The sequence below is a fragment of the Carya illinoinensis genome, chromosome 13 (genome assembly GCF_018687715.1).
Source record: "Carya illinoinensis cultivar Pawnee chromosome 13, C.illinoinensisPawnee_v1, whole genome shotgun sequence".
Classification (NCBI taxonomy): domain Eukaryota; kingdom Viridiplantae; phylum Streptophyta; class Magnoliopsida; order Fagales; family Juglandaceae; genus Carya; species Carya illinoinensis.
In genome coordinates, this window is record NC_056764.1 from 27601919 (window position 1) to 27624612 (window position 22694).

Sequence of the window (22694 nt, forward strand, 5' to 3'; positions counted from 1 at the left end):
GACTTTGGGTACTGGAGGATTTAAATAGAGGACTACCTTTGTAGGAAGAGACTTCATCTTCCACTATTGGGAAAGAAGCCGAAGAGCATGGAGGATGTTGAGTGGAATCTGTTGGATCAACAGGTTTTGATGGTTATTCAGCTGACCCTATCTAGAACAGTGGCGCACAATGTTATTAAAGAGAGAACCACGACAGATCTCATGGTGGCTTTGTCGCGTATGTATGAAAAGCTGTCGATAAAGAATAAGGTGCATCACATGAAGAAGTTGTTCAATCTGAAGATGTCAAAAGGTATGTCTGTGACCCAACACTTGAATGACTTTAATACGATCATAAAGCAATTGTCTTCTATGGAGATTGAGTTTGATGATGAGGTCAGAACATTGATTCTCTTGGCATTGCTACCAAATAGTTGGGAGAACATGAGGATGGAAGTGATTAGTTCAACCGATAAGAAGAAACTGAATTACAATGACGTACGTGACATGATTCCTGTTGAGGAGGTACCCAAAAGAGACTCTGGTGAGTTATCGAGTTCGGGATTGGCCTTGAACGTTGACAATGGGGGCAGGAGACATGACAAGTCAAGCTCCAAGAACAGGGGCAGGAGCAAACAAGATTTGGGCAACAGATCACTTGCTAGAGTTGTGACAGGCTAGGCTACATCAAGAGAGATTGCCAGAATCAGGAAAGTGCTGAGAAGGACACTGTGAATGCAATGGCTGAAGAAATACATGACGCTCTAATTCTTGCAGTGCATAGTTCTTTGGGCAATTGGGTGTTGGATTTAGGGGCTTCATTCCATAGCACCTTACATCGAGAGATCATGCAAAACTAAGTAGATGGTAATTTTGGAAAGATGTACATAGCTGATGGAGAGACATTGGATGTAGTGGGAGTGGGTGATGTGTGCATCACACTTCCAAACAGGGTCGTGTGGGCTTTATAACAAGTCTGACACATTTCAGATTTGAAGAAAAACCTAATCTCTATGGGACAATCAATGACAGTGGTAATGCATTAGTATTTTTCGGAGGAGAGTGGAAGATCACTAAGGGTGCGTTGGTCTTAGCGTATGGTAAGAGATCTAACACTTTGTTAAAACATTAGGTTCAATGATGTGCAGGAAAATACAAAAGTGCAAAAAGGCTGGCTTAGTCAAGTGAATCAGATGAGGAAGCAAAATGGAGCCAGTTTTGCTATTCCTCATGTAAGCTTGGGGAGGTTGGCTAAGGTTGCCAAGGTTGGTTTGAGACTGGATAGTCCTAGTACAATGGGAGTTGTGAGTCGCCTAGTGGATGTGCTAACTGAGGGCAATGCACTTGAGAGATTGAATTTGGGCTCAACTTCAGTACATCTTCTAGCTTGAAGACAAGAGCTGTGAGCTGCAGAGGTGATAGAGCTTGTGCTAGAAACAATGGCTAGCATGTGGAGAACCAGTCTCCAAGTGGGAGGTTGTTGGGTTGGATGTGGAGCTTGGTTTGTGAGAAGAAAAGGTACAGACAGAGAGTTTTCTCAACTGTCGCTAGACCTGGCGCTTGAGTTCACTCAGATGTGCTTGACAGGCAGTTTGAGTCAATGTTTAATTAGCTATTCACTCGAGGCACGCTTGATAAGCTGCTCAAGCTAAGAATCCAGTTTTATCTTTTAGGGTTTCCAGCAACTTTTTTCACTGTATATGTGATGTTTGTTGTTTTGTGAGTGTGTTTAGCAATTCAAAGTGAACAAAAGAGGCAAAGGTGTGAGAGCATATTGAGAGAGTGAGACTTGAGATTGTGTGAATAGAGTGGTACTCTTGTGTGTCACTGTGTGATTATAACCTCCTCTTGAATAAAAACCCATGCAACTTTGTGGACATAGACACATTGCCAAACCATATAAATTTTATGTCGTGTGATTGTTTGATTGTTGCTTTTATTTTGATTGGCATCGTTAGTTTCACAACATGAAGCTTTAAGGGTCATCTCCCATATTGTATCATTGAGCTTTTTTAATTTTTTTTACTTAATAGTTATGGCTTGTAAAATAAAATATAGAATTGGGAAGTGATTGTACGTGCCTGTGTATTGGGAACCATGTTTAATGAAATCTAGTTGCCAGTATCTTTTGTACAATAGATACTAGCAGCTAGATTGTTCACCAATGGCTATTTATTTTTCGAACGAACTTGAAATTGTTCACAAACTACTTAGTTTTGACAAAATAGTCTATTTATATTATATCTAACAACTCTATCTTCACACTTTGACAAACTAATTTTGATTTAAGGGTTATAACAAAATGTTGTGTCTATCATTTTCCTTTGTTAAGTATCTTTAGTGTATATATATGATTATATTCTTAAGAATATAACAGCTCTTCTAGGTACAAGCAATTTTGTATACTCATTGTGCACCGAAGGATGACATGGCAGAGACACTTGTGTAATTGTAAAAAAAAGAAATGAAAAATACGAACTGAAGAAGAAGAAGAAGAAGAAGAAGAAGAAGAAGAAGAAGAAGAAGAAAGAACTAAACTACCATTTTCATCTTCCCTTCGTCTCCCCTCCCCTAAATTCCACCCTATTTTCACCATTTTCATCTTTGCTGCAGATTGGCTGATCTCCTTCGTGACCCACCTCCTAAGCAAGCTTGACTTGAGAGTTTTCCTTTATTCTATTTCTGTCTCTATCTTCCTCAACATGCACAAACTTTATGTTTTGCGCATACAAAACAGGTTTAGCTTCCCACATCACGAGCTCTTTCTCTCCATGTGTATTTTTGTCTGCCGCTCTTTCCTTGATTGCATTGTGTTATTGTTATGTGTGCTGTTGTAAGTTACATTGGGTTATTTTGGAAATAGCCAGGAGAAATTTTACTGCTCTATGTTATGATTGGCCATGTTTTGGATGTAAAACCTCTTCAAAGCATTCGATCTGGAGGGTTTGGATGTTGAATATTTGGTTTAAGTGAAAGTAGAAGAATTGAAACTCCTTGTAGCTCAGCAGTGACTGGCATGATTTGTTGGTGACTAGTAGATACAAGAATATTTTCTTTACATTACATTTGAATTTGTTTGTGGTTGCATTCCTACCCAACTTATAAAACAAAGACATAAAAATAGAATAGGTATGAAATATCTATTGTTGTAATTTCAACAAGGACACAATTAATATATAATTATTGATTTTTGAAAAATTTTAATCTTTTTGAGAGGAGAAATAAATTCAATTTGTTATGTTATATTTGGTGTTACATTAATAACTAGGTGTACAGTTTTTAATTTTTTTTTTCTAAAAATAAGATTTTTTTTAAATGTTTGGATAGTTAAGGGAGGGACAAAAATAATTAACAAGAAAGATACCATAAACAAAGTTTTTATCTTTTCAAAAAAGCTTAATACTTCCCAAGATATATTTGCAATCTCAGACCATTTGTTTCCTACTTCTGCATGCGCTTGAATGAGTACCTTGTCCTCCTCTTCACTCCACGTATCCTTTTGCAAAGTAACAAAAAAGAAGATGAAAACAATAAAATGAGGTATATATTGTGTACATGCACAAGTACTCCCTCATATTGGTGTGGTATTCTTTCTTTGATCAACCAAGATTTTGATCATTTTCATGCATGTGTTTGGTGTCCAATCAGTACATATGTATTCAATATTTTTATCAGAATTCAATTATATATATCCAAAAAGGAGATACATGGTCAGAAGATCAAATACTATACAAAACAAAAAATGAATAATTAAGAAACTTAAACCTTGATATCAGGACAAAGATGGTTATGCCATCTCTCTCTACACTGCTTTCCTATCCTCCCAGCTGGCAACATTTGAGCAATGTGAGACCATTTTCTCAGTCCATATTGTTGAACCAGTTGAATCAAGAGCCTAATATATATGGAGTAAACCAATCATGGAGTAGAATTGTATTGTGATTTTTTATGATTGCACTGTGATTGTACTTCAAGAGCCTGATCAAGTGAACTGTAGAAGAAAAATGATAAAATGTACTATGATTTTTTATAAGATGAAATGTATATGAACTAGGGAAGAGGATAAAATAGAATTTTGGAGTCGAATTGTGGCATCCCCTGAAGTACATGTCCCTTCTCTTACTTCTGCATTAATGTTTGAAATGTCAAATTGTTTGAGTGCAATTTGTGGGATTGGTAACGGAACAACAAAAAAGTGGTATGGCATAGAGAGATAGCCAAAGTAATTGTCTAAGTTAGCTAGTCAATAGAGAGTCTACTACTTTGTCAACAGAGAATTGTTTTTCCACAAAAAAAAAAAAAAAAAAAGCCTTGACCAAAACGGTCAGCAATTTGGGATGTTCATGAGTACTGTATCTGCAATTTTGCCCTTCAGCTTTCTTCATCTCTGAACAAAATAATATATATATAGAAATAATGGGTGGAAGCTCTTCTAATATTCTAATGGCATGAACTATCTAATGTAGTCTTTATTAATATTATTCGACCTAAATGGGGCAGCTTCTCATTGGGAGTTTTAAGGGATGATCTGATCTGCATAAGCAATATTTATATATTCTAGTTTTGTTTTCCTTGCCTTTAAGTCATTGTTGTAATTGATTCAACTTAATTCTTCTTTAAGGCCCACATGCATTAATATAATAAATTAACAGGTAGTAGCAGCAGTGATGAAAAGAGATTAGATAAAAAAAAAACTAGTCTTGGCAACAGGCAAATCTCAGCTCGGTGTAGTGAATGATATCCTTCCTTCTTTGATCAGCTGGCTTTTGTGCCTCTATAGATGTAAAGCTCGCATGGAGGGTATCTTTGAAAACATGGGGCAGGTGTGGTTTAAAGTCAAAACTTTCTTATCTCAAATCCTTCACAATAGAATGACTAAACCTTTTATCAAGTGCTCAGAAGGTGCTTTTTAAAACAACTTGGATTGATGGAAATGCCTGTCAAGCAAAAAACGACTCAGATTTTGAAATGGATGCAAACATCTCAGGGATATGCCAAACTTAATGTTGATGGAAATAGCCTCGCGAATACTAGAAGGAGTGGAGGCAAAGGTGTCTTCAGAAATGTGGATGGTCAAATGATTTTTACTTTTGCCAGGATTTATGGTATAAACTCCAATAATAATGCTAAGATCAGGGCCTTCTCCGATGACCTTAATTTTTGTGTTCAGAGGAATATTACACATATCGAAGTTGAAACTGATTCTAAGCTAGTGGTCAAGTGGTGGGAGTAAGATGACCAAGTCCTTTGAAAGAGTCACATGTATTGGCATGAAGCTAAGTTAAAGGCTAGTTTGCTGGTGATGAGGATCTCCCATTCTTATAGGGAAACGAATCACATAGTTGATAGATTAGTCAAGTTGGGAACTGATGGTAATGACATTTTCTTTGCAAATAAACAGTCTCCTGAAATACATCTTGGGAACTATTCAAATGGACCAAGTTGGATTACACATTATTCGATGCAGATAGTAGCTTCCCACAGGTTTACTGTCCTCTTACTTTGTCCTATCTTTACCTTAACCGAGTTGTTTAGTTTTGTATGCAGGTAGTTTTTCTTTATTTTGCTCTGCTTCGTCTTATTGAGGTTTTACTTTGTCATTGTCTTGGTGTGATAATTAGTCTGATTTTAATACTGGTTTTAATACTTGGCTTTTTTTTATGATTATTTGTAATCGCCAGGTGTTCTGGTTGTAACCACGGTATTCTTTCCCCACAAGTAAGGCTTATAAATAAAATTGGGATACCATTCTATTCCTTAAAAAAAAAAATGGCAAATCCTTGTGGTTATAGGTTATTAAGTCCAGGTTATATTTTTTTTCCACTTGTGGTTTGTAAGATGCAATTCTAAATTTTATAGCTTCTATTGTATAGCTAGCTTCTCTTGTATTATATAGGCATAGTGCATGATTGATCTATGTTGGAGTGGACAGACTGTCTATTTTGCTTAAAATTCAGACACTGTGGACGTGAAAAATTATAAATTTGTCATGTAGTTAATTATTAGTTGTAACAAGAATTTGTATCCACTTCACAAGTTTCATACTTGGGTGAAGGTTGCACATGATGTATATTGGAGGTTTTATTTTTGAGCAAGTTCAACCTTGTCAATAGTCACCCAAATCCACAATCTTGGGGTAAGAAGGAAGGAAGCTGTTTTTTCGTTAGAGAAAAAATCATACTAGGTTTTTTGAGACCTGTAATATTTGTTTGGATAATGATACTCTTACATTTCCTTTACTACTGCTTTATTACTCAATTATTGTTTTTTTCTCTTTTTGCTATTTGATCGGGATTACAAACCCCAGAACCTGAACTTCTTGCGTAATCTACAAAAAAATAAATCTGGTCAATTTTTTATAAAATTTATTTTATTTTTAATTAAATTACATAATTACATTGGTTGATTGAAATTTTTTTCTTCTAGATTATGCAAGAAGATCATTTCTAGCTTCAGATTTTCAATCCAAATTCAAAGTGCAAAAGAAAAAAAAATAACTAGAAGTAAAAACAATAGTAAATGAAATATAAGGATATCATTATCCTATTTGTTTACTTGTATTTCATTTGCTGTAATATTTGTCAGTTATGAACTCAATTCAAAAACTATTGTTTCTCATTTCAATGGAATCTCTCCAAAACCATGTGCATGAGTTGTTTTCAATACAAAGGTCAATTTAATGTACCAGATACCCCTTTCGTACATCATAACCAAAACACTTGTGAAGTACCATTACAATTGATACATTTTAAAATGATTTACATTATACAACATGCTATTGACATACAATTTATTCGAACTAAGCCAAAATTATTACAAATGTGACAATTTGGTACAAACACAATAATTGTCAAAAGTTCAAAAAGCAATTCCAATTATTGAAATATATAATAAACCTTATGTACATGTATAAGGATTTATCAAGACATTCAGGCTACATCATATGATTCACCGAAAGAAGATATGCAAACTAATTGATCTAAATCTTACCTAAAGCATAAATCAAAGATTTGCAATTCTGCCACCTACACCATTGTCTATGCAACAATTGATATTGAAATTCCCAATGTACTCCTGTAAAATTACGAAATTGTCTACCAATTTTCTTGAACAAATTGGTTAGATCTCAATATTATGATTATTAAACGAATCAAATATTTAAAGAAAAAAATCAAACTTGTAAGAAATAATGATTGGTTACGAAGAGAAACCCTTTAAAGAACTTTTTAAAGGTAAAACCCTACGGGGCATCCAAATCCAGGAAAGTCAATCTTATTATTTAAAAATTAATTACAAGTAATTCTGAATTACAAAACCTTCATAACTTGACTCTCTTAGTTGTCCAAACAAATGACCTATTTGTCTTCTACCGCAATAGCAGCCAGAACATCTGACGATCTTCAAACTATTGACTTTCCTCCTAGAACTCCAGTGGCTGAAATCCAATCAATGATCCTTCACACTTGAAGCATGATCACACACAATGAGATATCACAAATATGAAAATTCATTAAGAAATTTTCTCACCAAAATATGCATTACAAAGTGCTCTAAAAAATCTGTAGATTTGAATTTCTACAGATCCTAACCAATATGATCTCTTAAATAGACAATCTGGAAAGAGTTCTAGTTGAAATAGGATTCTGCTAACGGATAGAATCTATAGCGAGAACGTCTCCTGACGAATTGTTGACATTTCGCGATAACACTCTTCTGCAGTGACTGATCTCTGTTCAGCTTCTGTTCTAGATAAATGCAGATCCTCATGGACTCAATTTTTACCTCAATGACTTATCTAAACAACTTCCTAGACTTCTAGATAGACTCAATATTGTTTAAAGATAAATCAATAATTATTTTACATTCATCCAACAATTTCAAATATAATGATAAGATAAGCCTTATCATATAGTCATCTAATCCTAGCCAATTTTTGTCTTTACAGATATGAAGTGTGGTCGCTTTCAAAGTTACCCATCCAAACTATACAGATATTTCTTATTCTCAGGAAATCAATCACAAAACCTATGGACTTCCAGACTCTATTCATGAAGAAAAAATATAGAGCAAACTACAACTAGCCCCCTCAAACTACCACTCATTTTGCAATATGATCACAAACTACCAACGTCGTCACTTTAACCCCGCTTTAATTCATTTCGTGCAGCCAAGTTTTATCTTACTCGTGATAATTAGAACAAGTTTATTAGGAAATGTATTCGTCAATTATTAGGAAATCTAATAGAAATTAACATAGGCTTTGATAATTGTAGGTTTTTTAGTTATATTATTTTTTACATGTGCCAAAAAAACAAGAATTTAAATAGATACTTGTAAAATAAGTTAATACTATAGATATTATATTATATTGAAGAGAAAGGAAACTTATTGCGGTGAACCATTTGAAATGTATGGTTTCATTGTGTCTAAGGATTGTAGTTACTAGCAGACTTTTTTCTTCAAGCAACACAAACCAACAAAGCTAGCTAGAAAGGATGAGCATTTCCCAAGAAAAAATGGGTCTTGATGATTATGGACAAATATTATTGCTTAAATTAAAGTATATATGGCTTTGGAGCACATGGGTTCTTACAAGTATTGCCAATATGAAATTGCTAACATACAGTGTCCCTGCTTCTGAATATTACAAAATGAAAAGATAACAAAAGTCCAAACTTTGTGTTTCGTTATTTGAAAAGATGCATTGCATTTATAATTCAATTGGTGACTTGTGCAGGTCTTGCTGTTGATGATAAACCTCATTGTTAACTTACTAGCCTTGATTTTGAGCCAATTGTAAGTCTTTTTCATTCTTTCAATGATCATGACTTTGTGGTCATATCTCTCTCTTTCTAGTTATGCGTTTACATCTCATGTCTCTCAAGTAGATTTTGGTTTAAATTCTCAGACCCCACTTTTCCTTTAGAATTTAGTCTATCTGCAGAGTTGTGTGTTTTTAGATGGAAACTAATAAATAAGTGCAATTGCTCCCAAGACATATTCCAAATCAACAAATCAACTTCATTTGACGTCTGGTTCCATGCCTTCCCTCTACGGGTGCAACCAAGTGTGATATATCTAAGAGTTTGATCCTTATAAGCTCTTACTACTTTGCGTACTTACCCCAAAACTACATTGTTTCTCATATTTCTTGTAATAAGAATGTAATTCTTCTTTGGATTTAAACATCATCCCCAACTTGGGCTCCTCAATGCTATCATCCGCCTCAGTATACATTGTATTCTATCTCCCAAACTCATTGTTATCTTTGGATTCAACAATATTAAGAACAGTGGGCGTAGACAAACTTTAAACCTCCCTAGAGTCAGGTGTGGCACTTTGAATTTCTTCCACATTGCTTGAACTTGCGAAGTGTAAACCAATAGAAGGTTTAACTGATGAGTGAAATGGAGGTATTAGATTTTCTTGCAGTTTACACCCATAAAACAAATCCATGTTTTAAATCGATTAGAAACATGGTGAAAAATAAGTGCACTACTTAATGAATAAACTTATCACCTAAGTAGTCCATGTAGATGTGTTGGAATTAGGATGAAGAACAAAGGGTGGTAACCACGCATGTGGCATCGATGGATGGCAACCATGTGTTCTAGTCAAATGAACTTGATTTAATATTCAAAATACTTGGGTTGCTATATTGGTTGATGGATTTCCTGTAGGAGGTGTTAAGAAATGTTGATAGAATGGTCTTGGTATCACTTAAGGAACAAAACCAATCAGAATAATGAACAAAAACTGAATTTTAACTTTAATTGATGAATACTTGAGTTGATGGATTTGCAGTAGGAGGTATTATAGGAGATGCTTGCTCCTTCCCTTTCTCCATCCATCTAGAGAATAGTTATTATTTTATAACATTAAAAATCATCTTAAATCAACCAGAAAAAATTCAAAAGAAAAAAATATAGTTCCAGGAAGAACAAGAAGCATTTGTTTTTCAAGTAAAACAAGAAACATAAAGTAAGAACATTTTAGATCATAGATCTCGATACAAAAGATTTAACCTTGTCTAACAAAACCATGTAAGGAGAATCTAGTAAGCTCATGGGCCATTGTCCCTCATCATGAAAGTGAAACCCAAATAAATTTTAGATGCAAAATTGAATACAAGTAAAAAAATTGTATAGGTATTAGCTTTGAAAGTCCAAATTTATTTGAGAATGCACATAGTAAGTAGGGTTCACTTAAGACATTAGTCACGTACTTGGCTGGATCAAGCCTTCATTATTCATACAAGTTTCAGAAATGCAAATTACAAATTTGCAAGTCTCCTGGAGAGATCGGCTTGCTCCCTGGTTCTTCTCCTCCTTTTTCTATATGCGCCCTCCACTCCTTCTCCAACCATGTAGGTTGAGTCATTTGATGAAGGCTAGCCTTGGCTTCATTTAAGGTGTATACCTAACCCTCCTTGGTTGTTTCCTCCTCCTCTGAAGCTTTACCATCTTAATGGGTTGGGGGGTGCTCCATGTGTACCTCACCAGCTCTTAGTTTTAACTCCTGCATGTAGAATTCCCACGTCAGGACCTGTTCTCCTTGGGTTTCTCCCACTCCCAGAGAGGTCAGAAACTTCATCATTAGATGGTAGGTAGAGGTGATTGCTTTTAGGTTGTTAAGGGTCAGTTGGCCAATTATGGCGTTGTAAGATGATGGGGCCTTAACAACTAGGAAGCCCACCATGACAGAGGCCGTGTAGGGAGTGCTACCCGCCAAGACTGAGATAATGATGGTCTCGACTGGCTGAACTATCTCCCTAGAGAAGCCCTTGAGCTGCATTAGAGGTGGTTGGAGTCGGGTAGCATCTATTCCCTTGCGAGTGAATGCTTCCCAAAATAGGATGTCCATTGAGCTTCCATTATCGATAAAGATCGTCCTTATGATGAAGTTGGTGACTAGCATGGTTATCACCAAGGCATCGTCTTGCAGGTAAAGGACCCCTTCTTCATTGCCTTCCCTGAAAGAGATTATGGGGGTCCAGGCTTGCTCCTTCTGTACTTGGCCAAGCGGTACGCCGTCGAGTACACTTCTCGGTATCAGGCATATCCCTAGCGTGTGCCTTTCTCCCAGACGAGGTCACTCCCTGCCCTTGCTTGATGGTAAGGAGGTAAGCCACGAGCCGTCTTCTTCTCTTGCTTGCCATGAACTATGTGAGGAATAGTTGGCCTTGTTCCCTGAAAATATCTATGGAGACAGATGCCAAGGACTTGAGCCACACTCTAGCTGGTCCCTTCCAAATCAGTGGGAAGGGTCTATAGGCCACCTCCCTAGGCAAACCATGCAAGGTCTCATCATACATTTCCATTTGGGGGACCTGAAACTTCAGTGGTAAGGGTACCGCCATCACCTCTTCGCTATAAGGAAGGCTCCTGCTGATAAGTAGCTAGCCCACCAACGATGAGGTGCTCATGTTCCTTGACATCTCCTCATACTTTCCTTTGAGGTTACGAAGATTATTCTGCATATTCCTCCTCTCATTTTCTACGACACCTTCTCCTCTAGCATTTTTGGACCCAACATGCTCATTGTTGTTAGGTTCTGCATTGTGCCCTAGATCGTCGGAAGTTTCTTTGAGGGACTTGTTTTCCTCTTGAGGGACTCCTACCTCAACAGTCAATCTTTCTACCAGTTGCTCCATCGCTGCTAATCTAGCTTCCATGCTCGTTGATATTGCTTCCTCCTGTTCTAGAGTTGTCTGAGAACGAGTTCTCATAAGCATGCAAAGGACACGTGAAGTCTATAGGGATCCCACAAATGGTGACACTGTTAATATTGTGTTTTGCACGCCTTTGGGCAATGCTCTTAGCAACTTGGGTTTTCGGTTTTGGACCTACGGACACAAAGATAACACCGTGAAATGGGGGTCGTGGTGGTGGCCAAGGAGTTTCCGATGCTAAAGTCAGTATCGCTGTAGAGTAAAGTGTAAGTAAGTAAAAGGCTCAGAGAGTCTAGAGAGGGTTCCTAATACTTGGGAGTTGCCTTTTATACCTAATCCCTGGGATCAGACAATGGTGCTCTATGTTAGGGAGAGGTGTCCCCTCTGTAGTTCCTTTCACCATGCTTTTTTAATGAGGCATAGCTCTCTGAGGATGTATTTAATGTGGCGTGGCTCTCTGCCCTGTTTTGCCAAAGGATACGCGTCGTCAGGCTCTTCCTTCTCCTTCCATTAGAGGATCAAGGGCTTCTCATAATTTGTGCTCACTTGTCCACTCAAGGTTATTTAGGATTCAGTTCCGACAAAGTGGTGTGCTCCTCCTTTCTTTGAGCCAGGGTGGACTTCCCACACTTTCAAGGTTGTAGACCGACTTCTGCTTAGGGCCAAGAACCCTTTAGTTGGGTCGGTGGATTATTCGATCAGCCTGGGCCCCTCATGGTATTGGGCTCAGACTTTGGGCCTTTGGCCCAGGGGAAAAGCTCCCTAACAATGATGATGATGAGTATGATAATGATCTAATGAGATGGATGATTATTTTGAAGATGAGGATCTAATGGGATCATGATGATATGAAAAGATAGTGAGATGATGAACTATATGAGAAGTTGATGAGTAAGATAATGATATGATAAGATGGATCGCGATGGTTATGAAGATGAGGAGGTGTTGAGATCATGATTATAGGAAAAGATGATGGGACGATAAATGATATGAAAGTTGATGAGATGATAAATGATGAGCTAAGCCAGGTAAATAGATATGGGTGATTCCCTTTCCTTCCAACCTTTCAGCCCTCAATGGCCACTATCCTAATTTTTCTATCCTTTCTCTTCTCCTTTGTCTACTGTCACAACTCACGGCCAAGGCATAGTCTATAGTTGTATGATCTCAACTTGGTCTTGGGTCTCTAAGATCCAAGAACACAGTCCTCAAGGTGGATCTGTAAGTTAGAGAACCATGACTTAGACCGAGGTTACTTATATCTTATATCTCTTATCAGTTAACTCTTATCTCTTATCGCTTATTGCTTATCTTTTATCTAATGTCTCTTATCGCTTATCACTTATCCATTATCCCTTATCACTTATCCATTATCGCTTATCGCTTATCTCTTATTTCTTATTGCTTATCTCATATAGCTTATCGAGTATCACTTACTGCTTATCGCTTATCTCTTATCGCTTATTGCTTGTCACTTATCACTTATCATTTATCTTTTATCGCTTATCGCTTAATGTTTATCTCTTATCGCTTATCGTTCATCTCTTATAGCTTATCGCTTAACGCTTATCTTTTATCGCTTATCTCTTATAGCTTATCACTTATCTCTTATCGCTTATCTTTTATCCCTTATTGCTTATCACTTATCGCTTATCTCTTATCATTTCTCGCTTATCTCTTATTGCTTCACTTATTACTTATCACTAATCTTTTATCCCTTATTGCTTATCACTTATCGCTTATATCTTATCATTTCTCGCTTATCTCTTATTGCTTCACTTATTACTTATCACTAATCTTTTATCGCTTACCGCTTATCGTGCATCGCTTATCTAATATCTCTTATTTGCTTCGCTTATTACTTATCACTTATCTCTTATCGCTTATCTCTTATCGCTTATCGTTTATCTCTTATCGCTTGGTGTTTATCTCTTATCTCTTATCGCTTATTGCTTATCGCTTATCTCTTATCGCTTATCGCTTTCCCTATCTCTTATCGCTTATTGCTTTGTGCTTATCACTTATCGCTTATCTCATATTTCTTCACTTATCGCTTATCTCATATCTCATAGCTCTTATCTCTTATAGCTTATCACTTATCTCTTATGCCTTATCGCTTATCTCTTATTGCTTAGCACTTATCGCTTATTATTTATCTCTTATCAATTATCGCTTATTGCTTATCTCATATCGTCTATTGAGTATCACTTATCGCTTATCTCTTATCACTTATCACTTATCTCTTATCGCTTATCACTTATCTCTTATCACTTATCTATTATTGCTTATCGCTTATCTCTTAAGGCTTATCGTTTAATACTTATCGCTTATCTCTTATCTCTTATCATTTATCGTTTATCGCTTATAGTTTATCATTTATCTCTTATCTCTAATCGCTTATCGCTTATCTCTTATCGCTTATTTTTTTATAGCTTATCAATTATCGCTTTTTTTTTCTTTTTTTTATTTTTATTTTTTTTATTTTTATCACTTGTCTCTTATTGCTTATCATCACTTATCGCTTATCTCTTATCGCTTATCTTTTATTACTTATCCCTTATCTCGTATAGCTTATCGAGTATCACTTACCACTTATTGCTTATCTCTTATCGCTTATCGCAAATCGCTTATCATTTATCACTTATGTTTTATCCCTTATCACTTATCTCTTATCGTGTATCACTTATCTCTTATTGCTTCACTTATCGCTTATCTCTTATAGCTTATCGTTTATCTCTTATCGCTTATCTTTTATGTCTTATCGCTTATTGCTTATCTCTTATCTCTTACTGCTCATCACGTTTCACTTATCGCTTATCTCTTATCTCTTATGGCTTATCGTTTATCGCTTATCACTTATCTCTTATCACTTATCGCTTATCGTTTATCAATTATTGCTTATCACTTTTCTATTATCGCTTATTGCTTATCGCTTATCTCATTTCGCTTATCACTTATCGCTCTTATATCTTAACGCTTATCATTTATCACTTATCTCTTTTTGTTTATCTTTTATCACTTATCGGTTATCACTTAGCACTTATCGTTTATCTCTTATCGCTTATCTATTATTACTTATTGCTAATCTCTTATATCTTAAGTCTTATCACTTAATACTTATCGCTTATTGCTTATCATTGCTTATCGTTTATCGCTTATCGTTTATCTCTTATCTCTTATCACTTATTACTTATTTTTGTTTGCTTATCACTTAATGCTTATCGCTGATCTCTTTTATCTCTTATCGCTTGTCCCTTATCTCTTATCCCTTATCACTTATCGTGTATCGCTTATCGCTAATCTATCTTATCGCTTATCACGTATCGCATATCACTTGCACCGCTTATCTCTTATTTATCTCCTATGATCTATTATCGCTTATTGATTATATCTCTTAAGGGTCTTATTTTCCTCTGGACTGACACCCACCTCAACAATCAATCTTTCTACCAGTCGCTCCATCGCTACTAATATAGGTTCCATGCTCGTTGATGTTGCTTCCAACTGTTCTTCAACTGTCTGAGAACAGGTTCTCGTAGGCATGTGAATGACACATGAAGTCTATATAGGGATCCCACAGATGACGCTATTGTTAAGTCATGTATTGCACACCTTTGGGCAGGTCTCTTAGCAACTCGGATCTTCAGCCTTGAGCCTACAGGCAAAAAGAAAATACCACGACACGGGACCACAGTGGTGGCCAGGGAGTCTCTGATGCCAAAGTTAGTATCGCTGTAGAGTAGAGAGTGTAAGTAAGTAAAAAGTTCAAAGAGTCTAGAGAGGGTTCCGGATACCTGGGAGTTGCCTTTTATACATGATCTCTTGGATTAGACGCTCGTGCTCTGTGTTAGGGAGAGGTGTCCCCTCTGTAGTTCCTTCTATCCTCCTTCTTTAATGCGACATAGCTCTCTAGGCATTTAATGCGCCGTGGTTCTCTGGAATGTGTATGTTTGAAGTAGTGGAAATTAAAATATGTGAATTCTTTTGTTAAGTCCATGAAAAGCTAAGTACACAAATATTAGAGAAATGAAAATGAGACTACTATATATGAGATGAGAGTGATGAGATGAGATGAGAGATGATGATATATGAGATGAGATGAAATATGAGATATGTGTTGAGATGAGATGAGAGATGACATGAGATATGATATGATATGAGATGAAAGATAAGATATGAAATAATATGATATCAAATGAGATTAGAAATGGGATGATGAGATGAGACGAGATAAGAGATGATATATGAGATGAGATGAAATATGAGATATGAGATAAGATGAAATGAGGTGAGAGATGATATGAGATGAGTTCAAAGATGATATATGAGTTGCTGTGATGAGATGAGAAATGAAATATAAAACATGAGATATGAGAGGAGACATGCGACGCGAGAGGAGAGATGGGATGCGATGTTAGATGAGAGACGCGTTGCGATGCGAGATGAGATATGTGATGTGATGCGATGCGATGAGATGAGAGATGAGATTATGTTGCCTAGATGACTAATACAAGACGGGGTGAATTGAGTTGTATTTAAAAAAATAACAATTATAAATCAAATATACAATATAAAATATAAACAAAATACAAAACAATAATAAATATAAAAAGTAAGGATAAGAGAGAAGCAAACTCAGTATGTTAACGAGGTTCGGCCCCACTGCCTATGTCCACGCCTCAAGCTACCCCTTGAGTATCTCTAAATTCACTATTCAACCTCATTTAGGTGGAGATAGAAACATACTACACCTTTGAACAATACTGCTACAAAGGATCCGTGTAGAACACCCTCTACACTTGCAATCACCTTACACGTGGTGATTCAACTATTCCTTGTGTAGAACACTTTTTACACGCACAAGGGTTATACATACCCTTTTACTGATACAAGAGCTAATAGTGGGTAGGTTATTAGAAACCAATCATTAATGAATGAAATAAGAACAATACAGTGCAAACTATATTTCTCTCAAAATAAACAAAGATTAAGGCTCAATGCTTAGAGAATAGAGAATGAAAGTTTTGAATCAATGTTGTATGCTTTTAATGTTGTAAATGTGAAACTCTCAAATGATCTATTTACAGGCATATGAGACTTCATATTCAAATTTAAAAAGATTCACACGTCAAAGACAACATCATTCACTTTTTCAAAAAATTCAAATAAAATGTTATTATTTTTCAATTGTCAAAGACAACATCATTCATTTCAAAAATCTCAAACATAATCTTTTACTTTTGGTATATGACAAAAGGCGCACACTTTACTTTAAAAAAATTATTCCTAATCTTTTTACTTTTTGCATATGACAAAATAAGCACACTTTACTTTTCAAAAATTTCAAACATAATATTTTTACTTTTTACATATGACAAAAGGAGCACAATTTACTTTTCAAAATTTTCAAACAAAAACATCAACCTCATCAATCACTTTTGAAAATATTCAAATAAAACATGCACATGTGAAAAATGACAATCAATCATCTTTAATATTTTCAAAGTGCAAACCTTTAATCATGTCATGTACATGTGAAATATGACAATCAATCATCTTTCAAAATTTTCAAATTTAATTTTCAAAATATTCATGCACCTGTGGAAAATGTATTTTAATGCTTTATGATAAAATATTAATTTTGAGCCTTAATCCTAATTTTAAAATTTTAAGAGATTTACAACATTACTCTATGACTTTAATGTAAACTTGCTCCCTTCTTGTTCATGCTTGTTTCCTTGATGTGCTTGACTCTATTGTGTAGATAACTTGAGTTTGAGACTCCTTTATTTTTTAAATTCATTTGTTATCATCAAAATCCATTTGTAGATATATAATTACACAAAGTTTGAAATCTTGGATTCAACAATCTCCCCCTTTTTATGATGACAAATATTTGATAGAACCTGAAGCCTGTATTAATACTTAAACTCCCCATGAGAATGTGCGTTAGTTTTTCAAGAAAAAATATAAATATAATTCTAAGCATATATAACAAGTTTAGTCAAACACTTCTCCCTATTTTGGCATCATTAAAAAGGATCCGCAGCAAGTAAATGGACTAAAAAAACGGTGCGTTAGTAGAAACTGTAGATAGTTGAAAAAATGGATCCGTCCGTGACCCGACAAGTGTAGCTGGAGATTTGAAAAAATCGCCTGATGTTGTTGACAAACGAGATTGAGAGCTCCGAGTTTCTAAAAAAAAATGATCAATTTCACCCATCTGATATGCTATAAAATCAGTCTTAAGGTTCATCCAATTCGTATTAAATCTTATTCTCATCTCTATAACTCATCTGCATTCCTTCAACATTCTCACTTTAAGCTTTCAATTCTTTTCTCAATGGCTCATTCTTCTAATATTTCTCTATATTCATCCATGATGTATTATGCATCTCAACCTCCTGTCCTTTCTGCAGCTGCCATTAGTGCCATGTTGTAGCAAGAAAATAATAATTTAGCTAATAAGTTAGATTCCGATACTATTTATAACTTGATGAGTCTTGGGACTCGCTACTCCTCCTCTATTGTTGCTTTTTCCCAGCGGCTACAAGTCAGAAACCATGAGGTTGAAAAACTTAAAGAACAAATTGTTGTACTTTAACGAATTGTTCAAGAGTCTCATACAAGGAAAGAAATCATTCGGCAAAAGAATAAACAGTTGAAATCTCTATTAGATTCTTCATTCCACTTGTCAGTTCCTATGGATAGGAATGACATAATATTATATGAAGAAAATGAGCGTCTCAAGCATGAGGTTAAAAAACTCAAGTTTATGTAAAAATATTTAAAAAATCTCTCTCTATTTTTATTGACTTTGGTATATCTTTTAAGATATATTCATAGCATGCATCATACCTATTTCTCTTCTAATTATACATAATCTATCATCTGGTAAAGGTTTTATGAAAATATCTACTAACTGATCGTGTGTGTTTGTGAACTCTAGTACTATATCGCATTTCTGTACATGATCTCGAAGAAAATGATATCTTATTTCAATATACTTAGTTCTAGAATATTGTATTGGGTTCTTTGAAAGATTTATAGCACTTGTATTATCACATTTGATTAGAATGTGATTATATATGAGTTTAAAATCTTCAAGTTGTTGCTTCATGTAAAGAACTTAAGCACAAAAAATACCCGCATCAACATATTCTGCCTCAACAGTAGATAGTACAACAGAATTTTATTTTTACTAAACCAGGAAATTAATGCATGACCTAATAAATGGCATGTTCCACTAGTACTTTTTCAATCTATTTTACAACTAGCATAATTAGCATTTGTATAGCTGATTAGATCGAAAGATGTGTATTTATGGTACATAACTCTAGGTTAATTGTACCACTAAGATATCTAAAAATGCACTTAATGGCAATTAAATGAGATTCTTTTGGAGATGATTGAAAGTGTGCACATAAGCACACACTAAACATAATGTTTGATCTATTGGCTATCAAATATAATAAGCTACCAATCATACCTCGATATACGTTCGAGTCAGCTAGTTTACCAATTTCATCTTTATCAAATTTAGTTTATGGGCTCATTGGTTATCCAATTTCCCTAACACCTTCCATCTCAAACTTTTTCAGTAATTCCTTAATATATTTTGATTGGTTGATGAATGTCCCGCTTTTTGCTTGCTTAATTTGTAATCCGAGAAAGAATGTAAGTTTTCCCATCATGCTCATTTCAAATTCTTCCTGCATAGTTTTAACAAAAATTTAGTATATATTTTCATTAGTAGCACCGAATATTATATCATCAACATAAATCTGAATAAAAAAGAATATCATCATTTTCATATTTAATGAAAAGAGTTTTGTCGATTTTTCCTCTTGAAAAACATTTTTCAATCAAGAAACTACTGAGTCTCTCATACCAAATTCTAGGAGTTTGTTTGAGTCCATATAGTGCTTTTGTAAATTTGAAAATATGATTTGGGGAAATATGATTTTCAAAACCTGGAGGTTGCTCAACATATACCTCTTCATTTATAAAACTATTTAACAAATCACTTTTAACATCTATTTGAAAAATTTTGAAATCTTTATAACAAGCATATGCAAATAGGATTCGAATAGCTTTTAATCTTGAGATTGGTGCATATGTCTCATCATAATCGATTCATTCTTTTTTATTGAAACCTTGGGCTACAAGTCAAGTCTTATTTCTAGTAATGACTCCAAACTCATCTTTCTTGTTTCTAAACATCCATTCTGTTCCAATAATAATATGATTTTTTGGTTTAGGAATAAGTGTCGAAACATCATTTCTTTCAAATTGATTCAACTCTTCTTGCATAGTTATAATCCAAGATTCATCAAGAAGTACTTCATCAATATTTTTGGGTTCAATCTGAGATAGAAAAGCAGTATGATTGCAAATATTTCTAAGAGATGATCAAGTACTTACACCTCGTGAAGGTTCTCCCAAAATTTATTCTACTGGATGATCTTTCACAAATTTTCACTGTTTGGTTGCATCTTGTATTAAATTTTGATGATATTTCCTAATGTCTCCATATTGGGCTTCCTCTATTGTGTTCTCTTTGTTGAGATTGAGACGTTCCGTGTTATTTATACCTCATGTTTCTTCATCAACGGATTTATTGGAATGTAGAGAATTAGATTTATCAAATACTACATGCATAGATTCTTGTATAGTCAAAGTCCTTTTATTGAATACTCTATAAACTTTAATATTAATAGAATACTCGAGAAAGATACATTCATCAGATTTTGCATCAAACTTGCCTAAATTATCCCTGTCATTCAAAATAAAACATTTGCATCCAAATACATGAAAGTAACCAATGTTGGATTTTTTCTCATTCCAAAGCTCATAAGGGTTTTATCTAGCTTAGACTTTAGTATAATTCTATTTATAACATAATATTCAGTATTTACTGTTTCGGCCCAAAAATAACTAGGCAAGTTGTTCTCATTGAGTATTGTTCTTGCCATCTCTTGAAAAAATCTATTTTTCCTCTCTACTACCCCATTTTGTTAAGGAGTTCGAGGAGTAGAAAAATTATGCACAAAACTATTTTTATTACAAAATGTTTCAATATTTTTATTAACAAACTATTTTCTCCTATCACTTCGGATACTTGAAATAGTATATCGCTTTTCATTTTGAATTCTCTTACATAACTTGGTAAAGGAATTATGTGCCTCATCTTTATAAGTAAGAAAGATGACCCAAGTATATCTAGAAAAATCATCAACAGTAACAAATGCATAATATTTTCCTCCTAAATTTGCAACTCGATTTGGTTCAAAAAGATCCATGTGTATCAGTTGCAATGGTCTTATAGTGGAAATATGTTTCTTGGTTTTAAAAGAAGTTTTTGTTTGTTTATCAAATTAGCATGCATTACAAATTTTGTCTTTAAGAAAATTTGTTTTTAGTAAACCTCTCACAAGATCCTTTTTTGAAAGTTTGAAAATAACTTCCATGTTGGCATAACCTATTCTTCTCTGCCATAGCCAACTAGTTTCATTTTGAGCTGAAAAACAAATAGCATCTTGTGAGGTAATTTCTTCAAAATCGATTGTATAAATATTGTTACTTCTAAAAGTAATAAAACAAATATTATAATCATGATCATTCAAAATAATGCACTTATCTATTTTGAAAATAACTGTAAATCTTTTATCACATAATTGACTTATGTTCAAAAGATTATGTTTTAGACCTTCAACAAGTAGAACATCTTCAATTATGAGAGAAGATTCATTATCAATTTTACCTATTCCCACGATCTTTCCATTCGAGTTGTCTCCAAATGTCACGTATCCTTCTTTTTTAGATCTAAGATCAAAACACTTGGTCCTGTCTCCCGTCATGTGTCTTGAACATCCACTATCTAAAAATCATTTGTTTTTGTTTGTGGAGGACTTCATACATACCTATAAAAACAATTAAAATAATTTTTCTTATTACCCAAGTTCTTTGGATCCTTTATTTATTAGTATTAGAATAAACAAGATTTTTAGATACCCATATAGCCCTAATAGTCATTGTATGATTTCTTCTAATAGGACAACCATGATAATTATGACCATTTCTATTACAAAAATTACAATCAGCATGTGGCATATATGAAGAACTTGAGTGATTATAATAGCATTTTTTTTTTTTGACAAAATTATTTTTATGAAAAGAATTTTGAATATTGGACTTTGATGTAGAAGGATTATCAAAGAAGTTTTTATAAGGTTTGTATTTTTGTTTTGGCATATATCCCAAGTCTGCCTTGTCAAAAACACATCTTTGACTAGTAAGCAGTTTTTCAAAATTTTTTTTTCCATTTGTAAAGTTTTAAACAATATTTTCTAAATCAGTTTTCTTCTTCTTCAACTCAAAATTTTCATCTTTCAAAATGATACTTTCTTTTTTTAAAATATCAATTTCGTTTATTAAAAAAGAATTTTTCTTTTTCAAAGTAGTATACTTGATACCCAATTTTTCAAGTTCCTCATATACCTATTTTAAAACATTTTGCAATTCTTCATATGAAGGATTTTCAATATTATCAAGATTTGTTACCTCAATGTCATCTTTAACCATAAGACAAAGATTTGTTGATTCTCCATTGCTTACTTCACTATCTGAGCTACTTGAATCATCATCCCATGTAACTTTCATTGCTTTCTTGCCTTTGTTCCGATCTTCCTTTAGCAGAGGACAATCTGACTTGATATGACTAAACTTATTGTATTTATAACAAATTAAAGTGTTATTTTTACCTGAATCTTTCTTGGAAAACTTTTTGAAGGATTTCCTCGGAAGAGTTTTATTTTCCTTTAGAAACCCCTGAATTATTCTTGTTATCATCGTAACTTCTTCATTTTTGTCGTTATTTTCCTCATCTTCATCACTTTCACTTTCATAAGGAACAGCTTTAAGTGCCAAGCTCTTCTTTGGCTTTCATTATTCTTCTCCTATTTTCAATGTGTACTCATGGGTGATAAGTGATCCGATGAGTTCATTCACTTCAAGTTTCTTGAGGTCTCTAGCTTTAAGAATC